The sequence below is a fragment of the Phaseolus vulgaris genome, chromosome 1, assembly GCF_051622355.1.
Source record: "Phaseolus vulgaris cultivar YP4 chromosome 1, ASM5162235v1, whole genome shotgun sequence".
NCBI lineage: Eukaryota > Viridiplantae > Streptophyta > Magnoliopsida > Fabales > Fabaceae > Phaseolus > Phaseolus vulgaris.
Genome location: NC_143498.1, coordinates 39,107,449 through 39,129,186, shown reverse-complemented (window position 1 = coordinate 39,129,186; position 21,738 = coordinate 39,107,449). Strand labels below are relative to the sequence as shown.

General features: G+C 31.2%; 1 long non-coding RNA gene across 1 annotated transcript; it reads left to right on the top strand.

Annotated features, from left to right (window-relative positions):
• Nucleotides 1-949: 949 nt before the first annotated feature.
• Nucleotides 950-1,828, top strand: LOC137816162 (uncharacterized). The gene is made up of 2 exons (XR_011081772.1): nt 950-1,175; nt 1,528-1,828. It is a non-coding gene; the product is annotated as an uncharacterized LOC137816162 (long non-coding RNA).
• Nucleotides 1,829-21,738: the final 19,910 nt, after the last annotated feature.

Below are 21,738 nucleotides of genomic sequence, written 5' to 3'. Positions count from 1 at the left end.
GTAATGTAAAAAGTCATTTTTACATTAAGTGCAATAATGAATGATATAAAAAAATTTATGTCTACATTTAGTTTCCAAAATGTCATTGTACATGTTTTTTACCGTTGTTTTTTGGCCATTCAATGTCAAAACTATAATGTAAATGAGCTTTCTACACTAGTGAACCCACAAGGTTGTTGTTAGGAGGGATTTAGTTTTTGTGCAAAATAAACTGCAAAATGAGCATAAACTAAAAAACATTAAAAACAAGAAAACTTAGTTTGTAGGTTGACCAAATCTCAAGTACTAAATATTTGATTCCTTTATTACTAGTACTAGTCTTGGTTACAACATATTTAGTTCACACTTGTATCTATTACGATAAGTTTGATGAGAAGGATTTTATCATCTTAGTATTATATATGAATGATATATTAGTGGTAAACTCCAATAATTAAAATAAAGAATTGGAGACAAAGATGACAAGCAAGTTTAATATAAAAATTTAAAAGCAGTAAATAAGATTTTAGGAATACATATTTATCGAGACAAAAAAGACAAAAATGTTTGATTTTATCGAAATAATTACTTTTTCTACCTAGTTTGATCAATTATAAGGTATCCAAGTAACAATGAAGAAAATAAGAACGTTATGCCATTTTTCCTTGCTGAAAAGGTTGTAATGTTTTTTTTTTCTTTGAGCAAATTGGGTTCACAGTATAGATATCTTCTCAATTCAACACATGACAAATTGATTAATCACAAAGCAAATTAGCGTTGGACCACGAAAGGTGGAAGAAAACAAGTATTTTAAATTATTAATCAATTTGTTTTCAAATTCTTTTCTTAAAGTTAGGATACTCTAACTATCAAGCACCCCAAATTTTAGCAACAGACGTTGACTCTGTTTGTGGTTCATAAACCATTTACACAACTATATATACTCATCTATCTTTCAAAACTAAGGTAAGGGAAGGAGGAACATAAGCCACCAACAACAGGACAAAATAATTAAATGGCAAACAAATACGTTGCATTGTTGTTGGTGGTGTGCCTCATAGGTGTTGCAACAGTTGAAGCTCAAAGAAACGAAACTACATGCTTTAACAATTGTATCGAATATGAATGTCCCGAACACCCCTCAAAGTTTTGCAAGTTCATATGTCATTACGGTTGTTCAATTGGATTGACAAACAGTAAGTTAATTTATTTATATACATGCATGATCTTTATTTTGTATGTTCTGTGAAATATTGGAATAAATTTTTTTAATAAAGCCTCAATTGTTTTAATAAATTACATAGTGTATTGATATTTTGATTCATTTTATTTCTTTATTTATTATCAGAGTATTTTAGTGTATGTAATAATATACAAGATAATTGTTTATTTTACATAATTAAAAATAATAGAAATAAATAAAACTATTCTTATTTAAAATAGTTATTATAGTTTATAGACATAAAGAGGATTGACTATGTTTATGTATGTAAATTTCATAAATATTTATTATTCTTGAGTTTGTGATTTTAAAAATGTACCATGCAGCAAATAAGGTAGGAGTAAGGGCAAAAGCACCAGAGTCATCATGGGCAGAAGCACCACAATTCTCAAGGAAGGTTCAAGTATAGTTGGAGAAAGACTATAAAGCAGAAATGCAAGGCTTTCACTTAGACATCAAAGCTTTGGAGCCTAGATTGGGCAAAATACAATTAATAAGATTTAATATGAGGTTTTCTCATTAACAAGAGGACATAATATTGTAATTCATGTCCTTATCCTCCTTTCCTCCAATTATTTATTATCATTAAATTAAATATTATTCATCTCCTTCTCATTCTTTTTTTTTTATTTTCCGACCAATTCCACTTATCAATGTTAACTAAGCGTAAGTGCTACAACTATGCACCAATTTACATAAAAAAACATGATCAGTGTCGCTAAAAAATAATTACATTGAAAAACATCAATAATCTATTCTGAGTTGAGTTACATGTTATAATAGAAAAATAATTTTAATTGAAATTAAGTATAAATAATCATAGTTGACTTTAATTGAAAAAAATTATTTGACATAATAGAGAAATCTCATCAATATTGATTAATGTTTGTTGAAAATTAACACTAGCTTGCATAAGTAAAAAAGAAGTCTAACGATGGTTATCACAATGGATTTTGACCTAAAATAACTTTTTGTTAACATTCAATCTAAAAAATAATGTTGAGTGAAAAGCTCTAACTTTGACTGGTACAACAATGTCTCGACTTCGATGAAGCTACCAACATTCCAACATTATTTATTGACACCTAGCCAAATCAAGATAGTAACAATTTAACCAAAGTGGATGAGAAAGTATGGAGGAAAAATTGTTCGTATGAAAGGCAAGAAAGTATACAAAATTTGAAACTCTTATTTTTTTTTCCAGCAAAATTGTTATCTATTTATAAATAACAACACTTAAGGTGCTCCAACCCATATACAAAAATTGTGTAAGATAATATGTTAAAAAAATCAGCTTATGACACTCAAATTCTTGCCTAACCTACACAATAATGGTACATTCCTTTTCAGACTTCATAAAGACAATTTTTATTAGCTACACAACTACCACGTGTACTTGCCTTTGACTAACATCTTTTATATAACTCCCTTGCATTTAATATTTCATTATCTAGAATATCACCTGCCATTTCGCTTTATTGCCTTTCCATTAAATGTATTGCTACTTAGACTTAGACATTGTGCTTATTTCTCATTACTTTGTTGTTGCTTGTTGCTAATTGTTGCACCTATACCCCTTCATAACTTCAATTTTGTTCTTGCTTTGTATTTGTCTACATTGAGGAAACTCAAACTAGAGAAGGTCGTGCACTATTATTTTAAAAAAAACTAGTGCAACTTTAACTACTTTGCATGTCATTCCTTCTGTATTTCATTTTTTTGTTGTTTCTACATTCATTTTGGTTTTCCTTTTTTTTTTGCTATGTATGCCTTTTCACCTTTGATAATGAGAATGTGCTTGTAGATTGTTGTTCATCTTAGATCTTCCCCTTAATTTCTCAAACCATCAACCTTCCATCATGTTTCACTGAAATTTGGATCAGTCTCAATGTTCCTATCTTAGACTTCATATTCCTCTTATAACATGGTTACACCTTTTATGTCTCCTTTCACCTCCATTGTGAGTCCACTTTATTCATAAGAAATTCTAGTATGTTTTCATTACTTAACTTGTCCTTTAGAGTTGTCCTCAATATCCTATACACAATGATCATATTCTCTTAATGGTCTATTACCTTTCATGCTGCTTCTTGGACCTATATATCTCCTTCTCTTTCAGTTTCATATAGGTTTATATCTGCACTCTGGGACCATCTATTATTTAGTACATCCACTAAATTCAACCTTACTCATGTTCACATTGATTTTGATGTTTCATCACCCATTTGTTTCTCTTTCTGATGGCCTTTTGCCTTGTCTATTGTTGTTGGGGACCTATAGTCCTCCTACCCTTTCATTTTCCTACTGATATTATGTACAATCGAGTATTAATCAGTTAAACAATTTTTTTTTTCTTTTATAAAATGACTATGTACCTCATTACCCATCTTCCCCTTCATTTGTGATTTTCCTTCTCATTGATCCGGTTCTGGATTATTGAATATATTCTAAACATGCTAAAGGCTTTAAACACCAATCTGATAATGAGTAGGATGTTGTTGGATATTCATTGGTTATCCAAGCCCAAACAATTACTTTTGTTTTACCAATAACATCTTTTTTATTATTCCTTTCATTCTTAAATATTAATCCATTTTTATACTTCCAAATATTCTAGATAATGGCTACCACATGCACTTCTAGATATGATTACCTTTCCTTTTCAGGTTTGGAATATAGAATTGGTGAAAATGCTGAACTAGTTGGTTAAGATGTGTTGCTTTAACACATATCCTTATATTACACATATTCTATATTTTACACTATACACTCTACCTTAGAATAAAATAACAAATGACATAATGTCTCATCGGTTAGACCGCACATAGCACACATTTTATTGCCACAACTAACTCTCTTATGACATAAATTATCCCTAGTGTCCACTCTATCCAAAAATACTTTCCATACCAAAATTTGAGCAGACAATAATGTTTATATTCCAAAAATGGCTATAAAACATGCCATCCTATCCATTATCCTTCTTTGTAGTTTATTATATCCAACCTAACAATGTACACCTGAGTTTATCCATCCTTCCATAACCATATATCATTCCTAATTCTAATAGGCATGTTCTTCGTTAGATCTTGCATAAACATCTCAACCTATGGTTGTTCCTATTTGAAGCATACTATTCTCCACCCCAAGCACCATTCCTATACATTACCTTTCCATCTTCCTAATTCTCCAGCCTTTGCATTTTATTGTATAATCTCATATATCTATGTATTAATCCTTTCCATTTAGCCATCTATCGTCCCAAATTATTATCTTAGTGTCATTTTTGAGCTTCCATGTGGTATTTTATACATACTAGCTTGCCTCCTTCCTTTTCCCACACATTTTTCTTAAATCTCTCCACCACCATGAGTCATGTTTTGACATAGAAATTTCCTTTAAGCCCTTAATTTATTCTAAAATATCTATCCACGTGCTTTGACTTTCTATTTTGAATTCTCCATTCCATATTTGTTAAAAAGGCATAGTTGAACATATTCAAATCGTTCCTACCTAGATTGCTCTTTTATTTTGGCTTACAAATATTTTCTCCTTTATCCAAGCAGTTTTCATGCCATTTTCTCCCTACTTTTGTTTATACTTTCCTCAATTCCTTTCTCACTTTCAAAGGCATTTTGAAAAAGGGAAAATAATACAATAGGAACACATTAAGGATAAACTTTATTAGACATGTTCTCCCTACAAAGGTTAAGTTCCTTCCTTTCCATCTCACTAGTCTTTTTCCTGATTTTTCCATTTATTGCTTCCCATAACTTATAATTCTGAGGATTGTCCCTAATTTTCATTCCCAAGTATGTAAATGGTATATTCATCATATTAGAATTTAGCATAGCTCAAAATCTATCTAGAATTTGTCTCTCTACACCCGCACCCTATATTTTTCTTTAGGCAAACTTGACCTTTTAAGACTCGAAATCATATAAAAATACTTGAGCGTGCTCCTTACATCAAGAACATTTTGCCTCACACAAAAGCAAAGTATCATTTTCAAATTACAACATACTTACTTCTATCTCTTTAGCTCCCACTTTCACCCTTCTAACATTCTTTTTCTTAGTTGCTTGTTTGACAACACCTACTAAGAATTCAAACATATTAAGAGCAGAAAAGGTTTAAATTTCTTTGTAGGGTTCCCATTGTTTAAGATTGAAATTGTGGAGGACTCTAAGCACTCCATAATCTAACTAATCCATCTTGTATAGAATCATAGTCTCTCCATCATAAAATAGAGGAACTCCCACCTAACTAAATCATATGCTTTTCAGAAGTCAACTTTGAGTATAACATAACTTTTCCTTTTGCGCCTCACCCCCTCCACAATTTTATTAGCTACCAACATACCATCTATAGCCCTCTACCTTATATAAATGCTAATTGTGTACTATTAATGACCCTGTGTACCACTCTTTTTAGCCTATTTGCTAGGACTTTTGGTAGGATCTTGTACATACTTCCTAATAATGATATGGGTTTATGTTCATTTAGGCCTTAAGGGTTATCTGTCTTAGGTATAAGTGTAATCAATGATGCAATACATCCTTTTGGCCATTTTCCATTATTGCTAAAAAGAGTTAATTGTCCTAAGTATACTCTCTCTCAAGATATTTTAGAACTTTTTTATGAACCTAAATTTGGAACCATTTAGGCTTGGGGTTTTACTACTATCACAACTCCACACGTCATCTTTAATCTTTGCATCTATAAATTTTTCTATTAACTAATATTGTCCTCTACTGTTAGTGATTGGAAATATATATTTAACCTCAGTTTTTCATTATTGACACATCCTCTTACCATATTCGGTGTATGTAGACTCCACTTATCCCATTTCTAGTTCTCTTCCAGTTTATAATTGAATGGAATAATTAGTGTTTAAATTTCCTATAGCTATCCGATTAGCTATAGATTTTTGCCAAAGTAAGGATTCCTATCTGAATTTGTTTTGTTTTAGATAAGCGAAATTTTTTTTCCTTGCCATCTTATTTTTCTCATCTAGCCTATTCTCCCTTGTCGATAAAAGAGAGAGCCTATTCTCCCATCTAGTTTATCTAGCTCATTCATTCCCATGACAATATTATGTTTTGTTTGATGAACATTTCCAAACATTTATTTATTTTATACCTTTACAAATATTTCATTTTGTATTTCAGATTAGATACACATGTTTCATTGTAAATCTTCCAAAGATCTATGACTATGCCATCAAGTCTACAATTTGATTTCCAAATATCCAAATTTCTAAATGGTTTGGGTCCCCAATCCATCTAACTGGGCTACAATGATACGGAACTATCTTATCAAGTGTATATTGCTTACATCCTAACCATTGGTCCATCTACTCTTTTGATACTAATATTTTTTTCAATTATACTCTTGGTTGTGTCATTCATTTTATACTAGGTATATTTCCTTCCTATTAGTAGTGTGTCTAACATTTCTATACTCTCAAGAAAATTGTTAAAATATTCTATCTCCTTCCTATTGTTGTCATCATTTTTGGAACCTTTTCTCTCATCTAGTTTCCTTATGGCATTAAAATCATCTGTTATCCACTAGAATTTGTTGTTTATATACCTTCTTATCTTCATTATTTCATCTCATACTCTTTTTTTCTCATTATAATTGCATGGAGAGTAAATATTAACTATTGTTATGGGTACACCTTCCTCCTCCCACCTCCTGCAATGACTATATATCATTTAAAGATCACAACAATGATATTTACAAATAGGTTAAATAGATTTTGTGTCCATATTTTAATATTTTTAATGCCCTTCCATGTTCTTAATTCAATTTTAATTTTATTTAAAGCGATGTAATGCCATTTTTTTTATTAAATTCAAAAATTCACTTACAATCTCTACAAGAATAAACTCCATCAAATTTACACAAAAAATATTCATCCTCCACACATCCTTAAAATATCAATTTGTTGCTCCATAACCTACTTCCAAGTTTCTCTAACTTTCATACACACTTCACAATACCACAAAAGGAATAAAGCATGCCAAAATCCACAACCATCTTATTATATATTCTCTAACGCTCAATTTATTTTAGGTTCGAGATCAATTTACAAATTCTGGATTAGATTTTTCGTACCTGACGACTTTGGGGTGTTATCTTATTTATAGAAGCTTTCTTGGACTTCTAATGGTACAGGTGAACGAGTTAAGCTCAACAGGACCTCATAGACCAATTGTATCTTAATCCGAATTTGTAGATACTTTATTATGTACTAATCGTTAATAACGTGATTTAGTTCTTTCACACCAGTCACATGCAAAACGTGCCAAAATGTCGATATAGGTTCGATGTTCTCAGTACTCTGGATCCTAGTAGTACATTATATAAAAGTTTTTCTTTTCTCTTTCCATTTCCTTCCCTTTTCTACCTTAGCCAAGGGTGGGCAAAAAATCCACTTAGGCTAATCTGATCCAATTTTTGCAATGCTCTGATCCATTATAAATTTGATTATTTAAATCTAGTTTTTGTTTTGATCCAAATTTTATAATTTTTCCAAATCAGATATCCATTTTTTTATACAGATTTAAAAAAAAATAGAAAATCCAAATTTTCAATCCAAAAACAGATATTCATTCCGCTCTACATCTGAAAACTGTGAAACACTCTTTCTCTACACCTCTGCAAAACGCAACGAAGCACTTGTTGTCCATCGCCTCCGAATCTCTCTCCACCGCCTCTGAATCCCTCTCCATCTCCTCTGACGCTCTCTCCATCGCCTCCGATTCTCTCCACGACCTTCGACTCTCTCTCCACCACCTCGACAAATTGATTTCCTTGCATCAAAGCACTTTGTCCCTCCACCGCAACCTATAGTCTAATTTTATTTTTCGATTTCAAAGAACTTTCTCTCTCTCTTCACCACCTCTAGCAAAAGCAACTTGCAGGTATGTTTGTTTTCATCCATGACCACTTCTTTTTGGATGGTTGTTCTTGATGCATCTTAATATTCTTTTTAACTCATGATTACTTCTATGTTTGCCATATTTTATCTAAATATGAGTCACCTCATCAGTTCCAAACCAAGACAAAGCGCCAATAACAACTAAATGGTGAACTGGGTCTGTGTTAGAAATTGTTTGAGTTTTTAGTACCAATAAGAGGTAAGTGCTAATGTTGTAAATGTTCTAATGATATAAAAGTTTAATTCAACACCTTATGAAAATGTCAGATAATTTGATATTATATTGGTATGAGCTTCATTTAGATATTCTAATAAGTGACTTTATATTATTGCATGTATGATTCATTTTAGTAGCTCATAAATTATTGTTGAACATTAAAAGGTGGTTCATTGTACATTTACACATTTATAGGGTGTTTGCTTGTTTGGGGAACTATTCCCTGCTGCAAAATAAGCAAAATAAACGTATGGGAAACTAATTCCAAGCTTACTAGAGACTAGAAAGTGATATAGTCACAATTTATCTGTTCTGCATATTGGGATGTTCATGGTCTCCACTATTATTACACAACAAGGTAGAACGTGTCTGGGCCAACCTCTTTTGGTAGCAAAATTGTGACTAGTAAGGTCTTTTGTATATCAAGTTTTCTTAATAGATTATTAGCTCATGTGTGCTTATAATTTTTGCAGTGCCCATATCTGTTTATATTCTTTCCCTTCCATTACCATATCTTCTTGAGGGAACAAGCTTGAGTCCATTTTTTTTCTTGGTTGTGCAATTCTTTTGTATGGTCTTTTACTGTACAACACATCCCAACCTGTAAGGAACAACTCTGAAGTGGACTGAAACCGTTCCAGTTCTGAGGAGGAACTATCAGCTAGGCACCCTGTCCAATTATCAATTTGGTATTCAACATATCCCTCCTTAATGAAGTAAAAACTTCTTTTGCGATTGTAGCATCTCTTCTTGTAATATTGTCAGGTACTTGTTAACACTACATCTCACTTGAATGTTTTTCTATGCATTCATAAACATTCATGAATAAGATCAGAACCTATACACACCATTTAGACACAACAACTAAGTAATCAACACCTCTTTGGCTCAATATTTTGTTCCATTTTAGTAGCTTTATTCTTTCATTCATTCTTCATATGGTTTCAATTCCAAAGAAAAAAGGTATGCTACTTTTTATCTGCTATGCTTCTTAACAAAGTGCATCACACATTAATTAATCTCAAAGGACCACTTAATTCAACTGTATAGCCTAACTTTGATGTGGATCATTGTGCTTCATCCAATTTATTTTCTACCAGTAACACTTAATTGGTTAGTTTAGTCTCTAAATTTATGATCTCGGCATTTTCTTAAATTTTAAGACAAAGTCTAAATGAACAAAATGACTATTTGTTGAACTCTAAATAAAAGAAATTTTGGTTTTATTGTGAATTAAAATTTGATGTTTTAAATATGTTGGAATCTATGTACTGAATGTTGGAAAGAAGATAACAAGGAGATGAAGACAAATAGGTGTTAGAGTTGGAATCTTCTAAAAGACAACCCTGAAGCTTCATTAACAACTCACTAGAAATAAATGCATGTCAGTTTATACTATGAATAAAACATTTTTTCTCCACTATTATGGGTTTATAAATCTGCTTGCTTGTTGGGCGAGACTCTCTATAGGCAATATGATGCTCCCTCATACAAAGATATATGAAGCTTAACTAGCTTTATGACCATCAACGGTTGCAATAGACTCTCTATAGGCTTTATAGACCTAGTATGATGGTCCTTCATACAAAGGTATATAAATATAGTACACAAGTACACTTGTGTAACACAACCTTGAAATTGACAGCTACCAACTTATCTAAGATATTGCATCATCTAATTGAACTTTTAACTATAGAGATAGTTAGACGCAATAATTTTTTTGGGTACAACAATATTAGGTTGTATATTTTACTTTTATTCAATGTCATCAATGCACGAGGAAGATGATTATTCAAGGTCTCAAAACCAATTGAGCATGTGGTTTCTACTCCACCAACGGTCTCTAGCTCTACAAATGTGAGACCTCCTTGCCATGAGGGAAGAAAAAATCGTTCAAAAGCTTGGAATCATTTTATTCAACTAGATCCTAAGTCGGATAAGAGATCTCAATGGAAGTATTGTGATATTCTTATTCGATATGAGAAAGGAACAAGTGCAATGCGAAATCATGTGTTGAGATGTCCAAATAACCCTAATAAAGAAGAAAACAAGAAGCAAAAAGTAAGTGCATTTTCAACCGTTGATGGAAATATGAACTCTCCTTCTTATTGTAGATTTCAACAAGAATTTTGTCGAGAAGAACCGGTAAAAATGTTTGTGGAATACAAAAGTCAAGATAAGATATTTCTTTGAAGTTGTTGTTTGATTAATATAAAACTCAAAAATGGGGGAGCTGAAAATAACACACAACAAATACATGCAGAGATACCTAGTTATAAGAATGATTTGTATGGTTGGAATAAATTTTCGCAAACAATTGGGTTAACCTCTTCAAACAAATCTGAGCTTCAAAAATATTGAGAGGAAGAGTTTAATACAAGTGCAAATTTGAATATTCTAGATTGGTGGAAAATTAATTCATGTAGATTTCCAATCCTTTCAAACATAGCACGAAAATTATTAGCTATGCCTATTTCTAAAGTAGCATATGAGTCTGTGTTTAGCATAGAAGAGTGTTTGATCCATATCGAAGTTCTTTATCACATCAAAAGGTGGAGACACTTATTTGTACATAGGATTGGCTAAAAGATACACCTTTACCGTCATTGTTAGACTATGATTTTGAAGAGCTTCAATGAGTTGACCAAGGTATGTTGATGTTCCAATTATGTATTAATGTTACAATTAAATATGTATTAAGTAACAATAAGTTTTTCATTTCTTATAGAGTTGGTTTCTCAACAAGATGTTGGCGGATCAACCAAAATTTCTCCTAAATAGTATGTTTGTTTTCATGACCACAACTTGATTTCTTTGAGGTTAGGATGTTATGATTCACCAATGATTTTGAATCACAAAAAGTAAATAAATTAAATTTTCTTTGATTAATTTTTTATTTATTTTTGGTGTTGCATACAGGTTGTAGAAAGGGACTTCTTGATCCTTTATAAGCATGAAATCTTGTGAAAAATATGCAAATATCCAAGTCACATGAATTTATTTTCTTAGCTGATTTTGTTTTTAGGAGTCATGCTGTTTTTGCTTATAATTTTTCAGTTTATGATACATGGAATATTTCAAGGTTGGAGTGGAGACAAGATAATGCACGAAGATAACAAATATGTATTGAATTTGTTTACGGCTATTTTTTTCTAAGGGATTAATTATAATTATTATGGTTTCACTTCTTGAAGTTATGGTTGCAGTAGTCGTTACCATCCTTACACAAGATAGTTTGATTACTAAGCTTTGTAGTATAATTTGCATGCATGTTTAAGAATTGTCTAGACACAAGGCATTTACTGTAGGTGACCAACATCAAAAGGTACTTCTTATTTAATGCTTAGACAACATAAGGTAGAAACAACATCAGTAGAGCTTCCTGAGCATCATCAATCTAGAGATTCCCATCAGTTATCAACGTATATGATTTTAGATAGGCACATTGTGCTTTTGCGATATTTAGATGTTTGCAAGTTAGTCGGTCACAATTCCGGATATGATATTAAGTTAGAATCGTGGTGGAGTTGTGTGATTGTGTACTATCGTAGGTCATACTTACTAGAAATTTGTTTGAAAGAGTACTTGTTCTTAGTTTTTCCTTAAGTTATATTTGGCTAGCCTATGTTAAAGATGTTGACTCAACCTTTTCAGGTTAAACTAGTTGCTGCAATTGTCGTGATTTAGTTACTTGCCTAGTTAGATCATATCTATGAGATAGATCTTACTTAGTCTCGAAAGGGTTTCTCATGTCATGTTCTAAAAGCAATTTTAAAGACTTTTTTGACAGCATTCCATGTTAACATTTGTAAATTGGATCATAGAGAAACAAATTACTGATTTGAACTCTTTTTTCTCTAAGACACTTATGAATTTAGCATTTAACATTGAATGGTAGACATTTTCTCCATGTGCAAAGTGAAGTTAAATTCATGACATTGCCAATTAGACATTTTATATCCTATGCTTCTGCTACCTCTGTACTTAAATATGAAAAAATTAACTAGTTTCAAACTTCTCAAGAATAATAATTATATTTTTTGGTATTATTAAATTGTAATTTTATTATATTTTTTTAATATTTATATGATTAAACTTTTGATACATATTTTTATATTAATATTATGTTAATTTTTTTAGAAAATATAAATTTAAATTTAAAATCCAATTATTTTTTGTTTATAAAAATAAGGATTTGGATTTTAAAATCCAATCCAAATATTTGAATTTTGGATTGGATTTTCCAAAAACTAGCATGACCATCTTAACCGTACCTTTTATTAGCTCCTCCAACCTCCTCTTTAAAATACAAATCTTACACATTAAAATTAAGAACAAAATCCATACAAAATTAACATCAATATAAAATTCAAGCTTTTAAGTGAACATTTATTTTAAATATACTTTCACATAAAAGAAAATAAGAGACCCCGATCTAATAAGTGAAGGCTAAGAAAACCATTTCTTGTATCTAAAGGATCGTAAAGAAGAACTAACTAGAATTGAAACTCTTAAAATAAATAGTTTGTAGGCAGCGTTAGAGTTTATATAGTTAAAGCAGAATCAGGGAATGGAAGCAACAAGGTACACAGAATAGGGTTTATTAAAGACAAAAAAAAATCAAGAAACTTTAACTTGAAATCAACAAAGGAAGCAAATTAACACATACTTATTATGTAACATTATCACTCATAATCAATCTAATAGAAGTGATCAAATTCACTAATTTCAAACAAATCTGACACCACGTTGAGAACTTTCAAACTATAGGACTACATTAATAAAAAAAAGTCATAACACAAGAACTAAGAAATAATAATTTCATTCGAGTCTTATTTTTTCCTTATAATAATTATGAATTCAAAATTTTATAATAATCCAGATATATGCACACTCCACAAAAAAAATCTTCTATATTTTTTTAAATGGGTTTTGTCAAAGGAAGGTTTTTATTATTTTTAATTTTCTATCATAAGTTTAATCGTTTAATTTTTTTTTCATCGTAGTATTCATATAATTATCATCAACGGTATCTAACAATAGTAAATTTTGTAACGATACGATAAAATATTAAACCAATAGTTATTATGATTTAAGGTAAATTGTTACAAATTTAATTTTCATCAAAAACTTCATTTTGTTAGGTGACTTTTATTGAATAAAAACTTTATACTAAATTTTATTACTATCTCGTTTTACAAAATATGTATATATAAATCATATCACTAGTAAATTAATATTCTCAGCATTCATCTGAAAACCTTCTATGAATCTATAAAAAAAATGTTTGTAAACCACTCCTAACTGAGGTCTATCCGTAAAACTTTTTAAAAATTATAATAGATGAAAATTTATTTTTAATTTTTTTAAAAATATCTCTTCAGTTTCTTAAATTTGGGTTAGCTTTTCTTTTAATTCACAAATTTAAAAGTAATTTTTCTAGTGTTCCAAATTTAAAAATAATGTTTTATTCCCTAAATATGAAGAGATTTTGTTAATCTTTAATTTGAAAATGATTTATTATGATTTAAAATAATTAAGATAGTTAACATTGTGATTAATTTTATAAATATATTATATCAATTTTAAATATCTTTTATTTTATTTTTCTGTTGCGGTTCTTGTTCTCCTATTTATGGAGGACCATCCCACATATCTAGCCACCTAGGGCTTTCTCCATGCATCTTCATACATTCTTCCTATACCTTCATATTTTTTTTAATTCCAACCATACCCTTCTAATTTTATGTTAGGATTTTTGTTTCGGTGGAGAGTGTGGTGACTTCGTCATTTCCAAGTGGTATTGGTTGCTTGAGGTGGTTGTTTTTGGTGGCCGATGGTGGTTGGTGATTGAGGTATGTTTTATGGTGATTTTACATTCGTTTTTTGTTCATTTATTTATTAATTTTTTTCATGTATACCGGATTGTAAAATCTGTAACACCCTCTAACTATAATATGTATTTAGGATTAATTTGGGATACATATTAAAATTATATTTTGGATTATACAATCCGGAATACATATTATCGTTAGGGGGTGTTACAGTTTGTCATGGATGAAGGAGTAGAAACTGGATGAGCCAAAGGCCTTGCTGAAATTTCAGAGGCTTAAACCTTTCCTAGAAATAACAGAAAAGGTATATCCCAATTTGATCAAGGTGTTCTACACAAATCTCAGCCTTGATGGGAAGAATCTGGTTTCCACTGTGAAAGGAGTCACTATGATGATAACTCTTGATGTTTGGAGCAACATTGCTGGATTCAAATACAATGAAGTAAAAGTTGGCAAGGGAAATATATCAGAAATTAGTGAGTTCAACAAGATGCAATTCTATACAATGGAGCAACCAATTCATTCAATGAGTTTCATTTAGGTACTCTAAATTTAACACCTAGATTTTTAGCCTATATCATTGCATGGCGACTAACACCTAGGGGGGAGGGGGCAACCGTGCTATGCTGAATGAGGAGGACTTGATCTTAATGTATTGCATTATGAAAAAGATCAAGGTTAACTGGATCAATATAATGAAGGAACACATGCTCAAATCCAGAAGACTCTCTTATTACAAGTTTCCCTATGCAATTATGATTTCCAAGTTCATAGATTACTTTGAAGTTGATATGAAAGATGAGCTCAATGAGACCATCAAAGCTGGCAATGAAATTGACTGCTCAAACTTACTGGAAATCAGATTCCAGAAGCATAATGATGTGTGGGTTAGCAAAACTAGTGCAACTTCAAGTTCTGAACCTCCCGAATTAAGCAATGCAACAACTAAGTCTCAAGCAAATGAGATGAAAGCTTTGATTGCTATGTGCCACCAATGGAGAAGGAGAACCTTTGTCAAGCTTAGAAAGAGTGATGCTCAATAGGTTGGATACAATTTCTACTGAGTAAAGAGCCTACTATGAGATGACCACCTCAAGATTTCAGCATCTTGATGACCAAATTCAAGTTGTACAAGAGCAATTGTCCGAGCTCTACCATCGTGAGCAGTAATATGTTTCTTTTAACTTGTTATTTCATCTTGTAATTGGTTAAATTTCATATTTCCTAAACTAATTATTTTTCTACTTGTTATTCTAGACTGTATGGGTGCTGGTTTTGCACCTTGAACATTTTCTATCCTCATAAGCATGGTTATCACTATTATAATTGTTATTCTTTTATGATTATAAATTGTTTGATGGATTGGTACATCCATTTAAATAGCTTTTATTCATTGTTTTTGTTTGATGAACACAACGAGGGAGAAATACTAGAGATGTTCTACAAGACAGGGGGAGTAGAAGTTCTTATGTCTATGTTCAGTGAAATAAAGCTCAAGACAGGATTCAAGACATGCTGGATTATTTGTCTCCATCAAACAAGGGGAAATTTATGGATATCTCAAGGTTCTCAACTAAATGTGTTTGATGAAGCCAAGTGTGAAACTTTGAAATGAAGATTGTTGCCACATAAGAGTCTAGATAGCTTAGTTTAGTATATGGGTGTCTTGACTTATCTTCTATCTTGATTAAATAATGAAGGGTCCAAGAACAAAATCTCTTTCAATAGTTAAACTAGTTTTTAATTTATTAAAACGTTTTTCAATCGATTAAAAATGTATTTAAATGATTAAAATTTTGTTTTATAGAAAATTGTAGTTTTTCAATTGACTAAAACTATTTTCAATTGATTATAATTCTAACTACTTGAAAGATGCAATTTTTCAATTTGTTATTTCGTAGATCAATTGATTGAATTTTTTTTGAAGTGTTTTTAATGAGTTAATCTCAGAAAACTGTTTTTGAGTTAGTTTTGTTTCAAGCTATTTCAGTTTAACTATTTCCTTTTATTCAAAATAAGTTTTGAAGCTAACTATGTGTTTTAAGTAAAATCAACCTATTGTTTCTAGTTTTAAATTGTTGATCTTATTAACAATACTCAAATCTGTTTTAAATCTATTTCAATTTTGAATCTATAAAAAGGAGGGCTTGATCTCTAAAAAGATATCCCTTCATTACTCACACACAATACATCGTTTAGAAATTGAGATAATTCTAAGTGAATAGCTTTTTGGAGAGAATTAGTCTTTGAAAGTCTTTGAGTGTTCTTGGTTCCTTAACTTTCATCATTCACTTGAGGTCAAAGATTTTTCAAAGTGTGTTGTGGATTTGGAGATCCTCTTGAGTCTTTTGATTCAAAGCAAAGGTGATTTCGTTCCCGTACTTTGCTGTTTTGATAATTTTGTGTTTTTAGATCCACGATAGAGTTTCTTGGAGTGTTACAGAGTTATGATAGAGTTTTACAGTGTGTGTTTTGAATTTTGTAGAGTTCAAAAGTTGTTCTTGAATAGTCTTTTGTAAAAAGATATTTGTGATTTAGTGAAATCCATCTTAGTGTGAGGTGAGACTGGATGTAGCTCATTTTTGAGTGAACCAATATAAATCTTGGTGTTCTTTAAGCTTTCCTCTTTACTACATTAGTATCCTGCATAACTCTATTAACTGATATAAAAAAGAATCTGTTATTTTAAAATTCAATCGATTGTTTTTTCACCTGCCACTTATGTTTTTTTATTTCTAAACTAAGTTGCTTTAATGTTCTTAGTTTTTTTTTTATTGTGCTACTATTTGTCTGGAATTCTTAAGAGGGTTTTAAAGCTTATGTTTTTTTATATTTCTAAACTAAGTTGCTTTAATGTTCTTAGTTTTTTTTTTATTGTGCTACTATTTTGTCTGGAATTCTTAAAAGGATTTTAAAGACTGAAATATATTTTGTCTTAATTGAAATCATAAATTTAATCTGTTATCTTGATATTTAAGGAAAAAATGATATTTTTGTCTGACCTATGAAGGTGAAGTTGGAGCTATGGAGTTGGAGGAAGAAACAACTGTAAATATTTGTAAAAAGTATATTAGATTTAATTGAGTCTTGTATTCTGGGCCAAGTAGCATATGGATCTATTTTGGGCCTTATATTTGGCCATATATAGAATAGGTTTGAGGCAAATTCTCCCCCCACCTCCATATTAATTGTGAAAAGTCAATTTTAACCATTTTAAAAAATTTAAATAATCCTAAATAAAGAATAACCTCATATTTTTAAATAACCTCAGTTGCACCCTCGCACCCCCATACCTCCCTTCCAACCACAACCCTTCCATTCTCCTTTATTCGCAGCGTTTAAGAGAGTAGTTCATTTGAGCGTGTGTGAGAGGGTTGACGAGAAGATTTGTTGTATTCGACGTTTCCCAGTGCAAAAATAATTTTTTTTTGTTTTGTACTCCATTTTTGCACATCGTTGGTTTTTTGTTTGGGGTTTTGTGGCTTCCAAAAAAATGAAAAAAAAACAAGTGATAAAAAACACAACCACCACTAGTAAAAACACCACAAAACTTACCTCAGCCACCAACGTTGACCCTTGATAAGTGTCATATTTCAGTAATATTTCATATTAAAAGACAAGCACTTATGTATATTTATTGATAAAATAACTATAATTTAACCCCTATTTTATGAATTTAAACATTTTTACATGTTTTGTGATTATAATATAAATAAGAATGATTTATTCCCAGATTTGTGTTAATTTCAGGATTCTAGGGGAAATGGAGATCAAAGAGCTAAAGGATAATACACAAGATGAAAAGGGAAAGTTTGAACGCTCAAAACTCGCCCAAGCCAGATCACTCTAGAGGAACTCGCCCAAGCGAGCCCAATCTTGCCCAGGCGAGATCACTCCATAGAAGTTGGGTTTTTTCTCGTCCAACTCACCTAAGAAAGTTGTAGCTCGCCTAGGCGAGAAGTCACTTAGCCCAAGACCAACTAGGTTAAATATGAGGCATGAGACATAACCCTAGACATCATTGAGAGAATAAAAGGAGGTAGAAAACCCTAAAGGAGGTAGCCGTCAGGGAGAAACATCCTGGATCTTTTTTTTTCTTGTTTTCCGTGCTTGTAATGGCCAACATGAGTGGGTAATTGTACCGTTTGGGGGGGAGTATTTTGTTCAAACTCTTATATTCTTAATTGATGATTGATATTGTCATTTTATTCTTAGCGCTGGTTTTATAATGATTTTGATCCTTAGATTTGACTAGAAAAAGTACTTCTAAGCTTCTAACCTAAATGATAATGCTTAACATATTTGAATGCTAGGAATAGATTTGAAATGTTCATTGCTATCAACATCTGCTTGTAACAATAAAGAGTTTTTATAAATATGTGAAGAATTGATATTTAGGAGACTATCTTAATAATTTTATATGCGATGAATCGATATAAATGAATTTTATACAGACATCAATACCAATCAAAGATAGAATATTATTATGCTTTTCAAAATACAAAAAAGTAAGAAGGATGAACCACAAAAATCCCAATTTTCCCAATTGAATCAAACAACTCTTTATTTTGCTTTATTTACATTCTTGTAATCTCATACACAACAAATATCCAACAAAATTGTATGTATTATTTTCTATTTAGTCAATCTTATACATGAGAATTCAACTATTCCTTGTGGGTTTGATATCCGTCCTTAGGGACAAATTTATTACTTTTGACACAATACACTTGTCGTAAAATAGTCATCAACCACCAGTCACTACAAGCAACCACCACCACTTGAAAATAAAGAAGGCACCACATTGTCCACCATACTCAGAAGGGTATTGTTGAAATTAAAAATAGTATTAAAGTGTTGGGAGAAGGTATGGAGGTGCGGAAAAATTTGCCTAGGTTTACTAACTTAACTCTAGGCGCCACTTATGAGACTTGTGGGAAACTTGCTCCACAAGTTAGGCTTAGGGTTTGAGAAACTTGCCATGCAAGTTTTCCTTCCTATAAATATGACCATCTCCTCTTTTATTTTCAACCTTGATTTTGGATAATGAAATTCTGCTCAATTTCTTGCAGATTTTCTACTTGTCTTGGTTCTCTCTAGAGTAGTCTTCTTGAAGACACTCTTCAGACTGCTCTCAAGTGTTGACCTAACCTCACTCTAGGAACTCAAACATTCCTTTTCACCTCACAAAGTATGACTATACTACTCTTCCTACACGTTTTCGCCTTGTTCATCATTAAAAGAAGAAGATATATCAATGAGCAAGTAACGACTTCCATCAATATAGTGGTGAGTGTGACAACAATTTTTACCTTAATGCTTTGTTTGGATTAGGGTGTGGATTTAAGATGATTTGAAGAGAAAGGGTCAAAATGTTGTTTATATTAAGGTAAATATAATGGAAAGTGTAGGCAAAGTTTATGAAAATTTGTGAGTGATGTGATAAGTGTGATTGAAATTATATTTTTTTAATTGATAAAAATGTAAGATTACAAACTTGTCCTTATATTTAAAAATTGTTGGAAAATTAATTTGATTCCTTTATTTGTGGATTATAGTTGTTTGTAATTTAAGCATTATTTTCAGTACTTTCTAAAAATTATGTAAAATTGTCAGAACATATTTATGATTAATAAAAAATTTATTTGGTTCAATTAAAAATATTCGTGGAAAATTGGGAATGTAGTAAAAAAAATTTATGTTGAAGTGAATTCATCAATAAAGTACCTGCATAATAAATATATGAAACAAAGTACATTGCAATATATATGTAAAAATAACACAATATTATAATAATGTCTCGGAAAATAATAACAATGATAGGTCAAATATGTATAACTCAAAAGACTCCTGGAAGTCATGAAGTTGATGTTGTAGGTCATCAATTGTTTCATAGACCTTGTCAAAACGTCTGTTGATGTTTAGGTTCATAGTCTTGATCGATTCCTGTAACTCTCGAAATCCACTCCAAATTTGTGGTATCATTTCATAAAATGATCCTGGATTGGGGCCTGGGACGCAGTGCCATAAACATGGTCGTTCCGTATTGTTGGGTTGATGTCATCTCCATCATTGATGGAACCCTGAGAGTTAGAGCAACCACTAAGCTAGCCCATCATCATCTTCATCTTATTATTGTGTTTTCTCTTTTGCTTTCTAGAAGATAACCTTCACACTTAGTTAATCACTTGGTTAAGTTTGTATCCAATGACAATCTTCTTAAGCTTCTCACCATATTCTGCTAATTCAAAAAAAAAAAAAAAAAAACCTTAAACAAAGGTGTAACTCCTAAAATGTGTCAATCTAAAATCAACTCACATCAATCATCCTTGTGTTAATCCCTCCCACGTTGCCAAACACCATGTAACTGATGGATATTTAACTTCTTTCAATGTTTTTTCCCAAAAAATTGGTTCATCTGAGCACCATACTTGATTTGATGCATAAATCGACTTCACACGCATTCATGATCATTGTGATTAGCATGACATAGGGAATATGCATGTTGTTGTCCCGACATTTGATCATGTGTTGCATATATAATGGGGTCATTTAATCACGATATTATTTTTTATGACCCATAATATAAAAATATCTTCATGCAACCACTGAGAATAATTACTTCACCGAGAACTCAAGATGTGAACAAACGTGTAATGAAGTAGTCTATCATTTAGTAATATACCACCTACAGTCCTGACATTATGACCTTGCATCCTTGGCCCCATCATGACTATCAATTTCATATCATGATCATAGTTCAGGTCATCAAAAGGGTTTGCAACATTTAATTACAGTCCTTCATACTTCAAATGAGCCAAATGCATCCAATCTGGAAGGGTGACAACAATCCAATTCCGGTTAACCTCGGAATAGAGGACACCATGGTCTGTGATCCTAAGATTTGCATAAAAGACTCTGATCATATCTTCAAAACATTTCAACATCACAAATTATTTAAAACCTTGATGTTCCAAATGACGGTGAAACTCAAACCCTAAAGACTCAAAGAAGGTGAAATGCATTACATTAGGCACAACTGGTTTGAGGTAAAACCTTGTGCCACAGTCCATCCTCTACTCTTGGTCAATAAACAACCGTGACTGGTTTAGGGCTTCCTTAATATCGGGGACTCGTGGAGCAAGAACTGCATCATTTGTAGGGGCTTTTCCCTTACCTTTCTAGTGAGTGCATTGTCTCTTAGTAGATGAAGAAGTCATTCTTGCAAAACTTAGCACATTTTATGGAGGCAATAAGTGAATAGTGGTATAAAATTCTATCATAACAATCAAAATAAAGATATAACATTAAATAAATAAATTAATAGTTGCACACTATATATTTGTAGGTGTAACACCGACTATAATATGAATAACTGTTATTTAATTTGAAATTGAAAGTAGATTTTTTTTATAAGATTTTTTTAGAGAAAATATTAATTATAACATAACTTCAATGTTTTACATTTTGGTAATTATTCACAATATATTCTAAAAATATACAAGTTTTACAATAAGAGTTCTACATCAAGATAAAG